This window comes from Maylandia zebra, unplaced genomic scaffold (assembly GCF_041146795.1).
Source record: "Maylandia zebra isolate NMK-2024a unplaced genomic scaffold, Mzebra_GT3a scaffold01, whole genome shotgun sequence".
NCBI classification, from domain to species: Eukaryota; Metazoa; Chordata; class Actinopteri; order Cichliformes; family Cichlidae; genus Maylandia; species Maylandia zebra.
In genome coordinates, this window is record NW_027490031.1 from 1,509,748 (window position 1) to 1,516,878 (window position 7,131).

A 7,131-nucleotide genomic window follows, 5' to 3' on the forward strand; every position below is an offset into this window, starting at 1 on the left:
AGAACTTTGAAGATGAAACGAGGCTGGGTCTTCCAACATGACAATGATCCAAAACACACCGCCCGGGCAACAAAGGAGTGGCTCCGTAAGAAGCATTTGAAAGTCCTGGAGTGGCCTAGCCAGTCTCCAGACCTCAACCCCATAGAAAATCTGTGGCGGGAGTTGAAAGTCCGTGTTGCTCGGCGACAGCCCCAAAACATCACTGCTCTCGAGAAGATCTGCATGGAGGAATGGGCCAAAATACCAGCTACTGTGTGTGCAAACCTGGGCCCTGTGCTTCGTACGTCGCTTACTACATCCAAGATCAAATGAAACATCCAAGACCAAATCATCGCGCTAACTCTGAGCTCGCTATTCCGGTTCCCCGAACACACCTGTTGTTGACGATTAGTATAGCTGGATGAAGTAATGTGAGATCACTGGGTGCCGTAAAAGGGGATACGCATCGATAGCAGAAACAGTGATCGGCAACCCGCTGATTGGTTGGCGAAAATGGCGAAGGGGCGCGCTCGGTATTTTTCGGCAGCAGAGCAAGAACTCTTGAGTGAGGGATTTCAGGAGTTTCAGAGTTTAATTAAAACGCAAGGGAACACTGCAAAGGCTGCAAAAGCAAGGAGAGAGGGCTGGCAGAAAGTTGCTGACAAATCAAACTCGTAAGTAATCCAATAATAACAATAATAATGGAGTGGATTTATATAGCGCTTTTCAAGGCACCCAAAGCGCTTTACAATGCCACTATTCATTCACTCCCACATTCACACACTGGTGGAGGCAAGCTACGGTTGTAGCCACAGCTGCCCTGGGGCAGACTGACAGAAGCCAGGCTGCCATATTGCGCCATCGGCCCCTCTGGCCAACACCAGTAGGCGGTAGGGTAGATTTATCATATCACACCATATTATCCAATATTATATTACATTATATTATATTATAATATGTTATATTATATCCCCTTTCACATTAGAGCCACAACAGGACCCACTAGAACATGGGAACAAGTAAAAGTGAAATATAAGAATATTCTACAGAATGGTAATATTTATCACTTATATTGCTTGTCGTCTCTTGGAAAGAGACCCTGGAATACTCTGTTTGTTTGTTCATAACAGCAACCAAGAAAAGGGCAGAGCAAAAAAAAAGACAGGTGGTGGTCCTGCACCCCCTCGTCAACAAGTTGGTTAAGTGAATAATACCCTCACGGGAAAATCGATATCTCTCTATGAGCACACTGTCGCGCTGAGCTAAAGGATCCTGTCTGTCCCGCAATATACGCTGAATTCTGAGGACTCTCCTTATCAATCTTGCACCTTCCGCAATGGGTTGCTCGCGTAAACGGACAGGATATGACTGCGACAGACTTCCCAAATCCACCTTCGCTTTTATAGCCGTGGTCTCTCATCTTGATTACACGAAGTAATTTACAATTACTACTCTGAAATATGAATTACATCTGTAATAATCACATACATGTAATAGAATGTTAATAGTATATTTCCCTTTTTTAGGGAATGACCTGTATGTATCTGTGTGAAATCAATAAAAGGATCAGGTGCTGCATTGTCTTTAGTTACATTGATGTTATTTATTTATGGTGAAACAGTGGTGGAATATCGCTGTTGCTTTCGTATGAATGACGCGGACATACCTGCGTGGCCGCGATCTAATCCTGTTTACATAAAGTAAACCTGCTCCCCAGCAGGTTTGCGCTTACGGCTCTGTTGCTATGACAGCAAGTCCCGGATGGGCTTCGGGGAACCGAACGATCCAGGATCACGCGAAATCGTCAACAATCTCATCCAGCTAACTCACTTAGCGCGGTACGAAGAACAGGCCCCAGGTAAAGACCTATAGTAAACGTTTGACCTCTGTTATTGCCAACAAAGGTTATGTTACAAAGTATTGAGTTGCATTTTTGTTATTGACCAAATACTTATTTTCCACCCTGATTTACGAATAAATTCTTTACAAATCCTACCATGTGGATTCATGGATTTTTTTTCACATTCTGTCTCTCACAGTTGAAGTGTACCTCTGGTGCAAATTACTGACCTCTGTCATCATTTTAGGTGGGGGAACTTGCACAATCGGTGGCTGACTAAATACTTTTTTGCCCCACTGTATATATACATATATATCATAATAATCTGACAATACTATAATATTGGCCATATTATATTTACATTGCCACAGTGAGATGACTTTGGTCTCATGAGCAGCATTAACTAATTGTTATTTACTAACTAATCTTAAATAACTGTTCAGCACAGAAATGAAGCCCAACAATCATGTTTACAGTCCTGTGGTCTCAGCCTCAGATACTCAACTAATCAAAGTGATGTCATGACAAAAATGAATGACTAACAAAACATTTTTCTCCTTCATTTCTGTCACACAAAGCTGTATGTAAGGTGTCTCGCGGTTAGTATCATGGTTGCTAGGCAACCTAAACAGCGCCGGTTGTTCAGTGATGACGCGACGAATCCTACTTCCGGGTCTAAAGTAGTCTGCGTTTAATATGGCTTTTGTGTTGTTAACATGTTTAATGTTTTGTATTTTCTTCTATTTGATCTCAAAAAGCTCCTAAAACAGTCAGCGATCACTGTTGACCTCCCTCGGCTTTTATTACCGCTAATCATTTATTTAAGCTCAGTAGTCCCCGCAGTCAGGACATGCTATATTGTATTTAGATAGAAGCTAGCGAGCTAACTCCCTGCTAACTTCTAACTCCGTTAAATGTCATAAATTCCGTTTTCATGGATTCCTGGATGTTAAACTCAATTGTTACACCTGGTAGAGCAGAACGCTGATCATTTTATTAAAGATGAAAGACTTTAGACAGTTTTTCAACTCTCAGTAATGCCATAGCGTCCCATTTCACAAGCCTCTCACTTCCGCACTTATAGTACGCACCGTACGTAGTACGCGTAGTGCGCGTACTTCAAGCGTGCAGTCTCTTAATTGGGACTCAGCCTCTGAGTGAACTCAAAGTACAAACTATAAGTACACAAACAAGAACGTAGCTCAGAGTGGCGGACACACTCGGCCTCATTGGTCCAGCTGTGAGTCCGTTACCGTGAACTATGGAGCGGCAGATTTGTGCTGTTTGTGCAGGAACTAAGCTGCACACAGCTGATGTTAGCCAGGAAAACATTACACACTGACTTTGATGGAGAGAACGGAAATGAAACATGAGCTGAACAAACAGTAAAGTTCCTAAAGACAAACTTTTAAAGGAGGAAACAAAGCAAACTTACAGTTTCTTCACACACACCAACAACAAGTTCCACACCTGGACAATAAACACGAAAAAACAGGTGAGCTGCTTCCTGGCAGGAGGCGGGATTCCACCGGAAGCAGAACAGGTGGGAGGGGGGGATGCAGATTTTCACAATAAGAGCACTTAGAAAAAATTCAGTTAATCTCAAAATGGCATCAACAACTCTGTGCTATTTCTTTCTCAGAGCAGATTCGGGCATTACTCAAATAATAAAGGCTTTTTTTAAAAAAAATATTATACTTTTCATTAGTCTCCAGTTTTATGATTATAAGGCTAAAAATCAACATGAATTTGGTTCTAATCAAAGAAGCTCCTTTAATGTCTGTCATAAAAATCCTCACACAGACTTAAAAAGGCGACATTAATGTTAAAATAAATGAATGAAACTTCAGCTGAGAGCTTAATGGAGTCACCATAAGCAGTTCATAGTAGTCACAGCTCTTAATTATTCAGCTTTTCATGAACTAAAGTCATGGTGTGTCAAAGTTTGTGTGAGAAGCTACTTTATGGACAGCTGTAGAACACATCATTATTATTTCTTCATAAATTAAACACACAAGTTTGTCTGTAGATGATTTAAAGTGTGTCATTGTGCAGTTAAAGCTGTTTGTTTGACGCCTTGACCTCCTGTGAAACCAGCTATGAATGAAAAAAAAGTTTCACTTTGGTACAAAATCAACATGTTAACATGAAAACCAGAGAGACTGCAGAACATCTGGAACATCTGCACTTTGACCCAAACTGCTATACTGAGAATATTGTCTACATATTACAGACATGAAGCAAACCTTTATTTTTATTTCTTACATGTTCATGGGTGGATGGACGTGTTGCTTCAATGTCCCACATCTTCTATTTAAATATGAACTGTGAACTACACATAATCATCTGTAAATGGTTTGAGGCACACTGATGCCACCTACAGGGCTGGTGGGGAACAGCAGTGATCTGAAATCATGTGAGATGTTAATGAGTGAGAAGTTAGATAAAAACGTACTTAATATAGCTGTAAGTGATAAAAGTTCATCTAAAACAAAAGATAAATCAATTGAGTCTTTGTAGAGTTCATCTGGTGCACACATGAATTATGTGATGAAAGCTTTATTTCACTGAATGTTTCATCAAAGCTCATTTCAACATGTTGAAGCCATGAATGAAAGAGAAGACTGAGAATGGATCACATGATGTTTAAGGTGTGTCATGAGCAGTGTTCGTCAAGGTACTTGAAAAAAATAGTCAATAACTAACTACTGATTACTTCTCCAAAAGAGTAATCCCGTTACTTTACTGATTACTTATTTTTAAAAGTAATTAATTACTTAGTTACTTAGTTTAAAAACACAATTTACAACCTGGACAGGTAATAAAGCAATAGATCCTTCAGCCCAATTCTACTTTTTCTGCATAATCCATCATACAAAACGTAATCAAATGGAAAAGTCTCTTTTAAAAACTTGTTTTACTAGTTGTAATCTTTTAACTTCATGCATTTAACTTCATGCTAGCTAAGGGTAAACGTAAATTCAGTAAAATCATAATTCACGTCGGCAGTAATGACACCCGGTTACGCCAATCGGAGCTCACTAAAATCAATATTGAATCGGTGTGCAACTTTGCCAAAACAATGTCGGACTCTGTAGTTTTCTCTGGTGACATGTTTAGCCGCATGTTCTCCTTAAATTGCTGGCTGTCTGAGTGGTGTCCCAGAAACGATGTGGGCTTCATAGATAATTGGCAAACCTTCTGGAGGAAACCTGGTCTTGTTAGGAGAGACGGCATCCATCCCACTTTGGATGGAGCAGCTCTCATTTCTAGAAATATGGACAAATTTATTAAACCCCCCAAAATATGACTATCCAGAGTTGGGACCAGGAAGCAGAGTTGCAGTCTTACACGCCTCTCTGCAGCTTCTCTCCTCCTGCTACCCCCCCCAAAAACCCATCTCCATAGAGACTGTGTCAGCTTCCAAAAAGACAAAAAACAAACTAAAAACCAGCAATAAACAATTACAAAGAAAGAACAATACAGTATCCACACCTGAACCAAAGAGTAAAACAGTGAAATGTGGATTATTAAATATTAGGTCTCTCTCCTCCAAGTCTCTGTTAGTACATGACTTAATAATTGATCAACAAATTGATTTACTCTGCCTTACAGAAACCTGGTTGCAGCAGGATGATTATGTTAGTTTAAATGAATCAACACCCCCGAGTCATTCTAACTACCAGAAATCTCGAAGCACAGGCCGAGGGGGCGGTGTGGCAGCAATTTTTCACACCAGCCTATTAATTAATGAAAGACCAAGACAGACTTTTAATTCATTTGAAAGCCTGATGCTTAACATTGTCCACCCCAGCTGTGAAACTCAGAAACCAGTCTTACTTGTTATCATCTATCGTCCACCTGGGCCTTACAGAGTTTCTGTCTGATTTCTCAGACTTTATATCTAATTTAGTTCTGAGCTCAGATAAAATAATTATTGTGGGTGATTTTAACATCCATGTAGATGCTAAAAATGACAGCCTCAACATGGCATTTAGTCTGTTATTAGACTGAATTGGCTTCTCTCAAAATGTAAAAGAACCCACCCACCACTTTAATCACACTCTAGATCTTGTTTTAACATATGGCATCGAACCAGAACATTTAACAGTGTTTCCTGAAAACCCTCTCCTGTCTGATCATTTCCTGATAACATTTACATTTACAATAATCGATTACACAGCGGTGGAGAGTAGACTTTATCAAAGTAGATGTCTTTCTGAAAGTGCTGTAACTAAGTTGAAGAATATAATCCACCCACTGTTATCATCTCCAATGCCCTGTACCAACACAGAGCAGAGCAGCTATCTGAACGCTACCCCAACAGAGGTCGATTATCTTGTTAATAATTTCACCTCCTCACTACGTACGACTCTGGATACTGTAGCTCCTGTGAAAACTAAGGTCTCTAATCAGAAGTACCTGACTCCGTGGTATAATTCTCAAACACGTAGCCTAAAGCAGATGACTCGTAAGCTGGAGAGGAAATGGTTTGTCACAAATTTAGAGGATCATCATTTAGCCTGGAGAAATAGTTTGCTGCTTTATAAGAAAGCCCTCCGCAAAGCCAGAACATCTTACTATTCATCACTGATTGAAGAAAATAAGAACAACCCCAGGTTTCTCTTCAGCACTGTAGCCAGGCTGACAAAAAGTCAGAGCTCTTTTGAGCCAACCATCCCTTTAACGTTAACTAGTAATGACTTCGTGAACTTCTTCACAACTAAAATTTTTATCATTAGAGAAAAAAATACCAATAATAATCCCACAGATGTAATATTATCTACAGCTACTTTTAGTACCATTGGTATTAATTTAGACTCTTTTTCTCCAATTGATCTTTCTGCGTTAAGTTCAGTAATTACTTCTTCCAAACCATCAACGTGTCTTTTAGACCCCATTCCTACAAAACTGCTCAAAGAAGTCCTGCCATTAATTAATTCTTCGATCTTAAATATGATCAACCTATCTCTAATGATTGGCTATGTACCACAGGCCTTCAAGCTGGCTGTAGTTAAACCTTTACTCAAAAAGCATCTCTAGACCCAGCAGTCTTAGCTAATTATAGGCCAATCTCCAACCTTCCTTTCATATCAAAAATCCTTGAAAGAGTAGTTGTCAAACAGCTAACAGATCACCTGTAGAGGAATGGCTTATTTGAAGAGTTTCAGTCAGGTTTCAGAGCTCATCACAGCACAGAAACAGCTTTAGTGAAGGTTACAAATGATCTTCTTATGGCCTCTGACAGTGGACTCATCTCTGTGCTTGTCCTGCTAGACCTCAGTGCTGCGTTCGATACTGTTTGACCATAA

The 7,131-nt window shown here is 40.0% G+C and overlaps 1 protein-coding gene across 1 annotated transcript in view; it reads right to left on the bottom strand.

The window, feature by feature from the left end:
• The window catches only part of LOC101477364 (ribonuclease inhibitor), a 42,105-nt gene extending 38,763 nt beyond the window's left edge, over window positions 1-3,342 (bottom strand). Inside the window, exon 1 of the mRNA XM_076880882.1 lies at window positions 3,255-3,342. The gene's annotated coding sequence lies outside the window, so the exon portion shown is untranslated. The remainder of the gene's footprint in view (window positions 1-3,254) is intronic.
• Window positions 3,343-7,131: the final 3,789 nt, after the last annotated feature.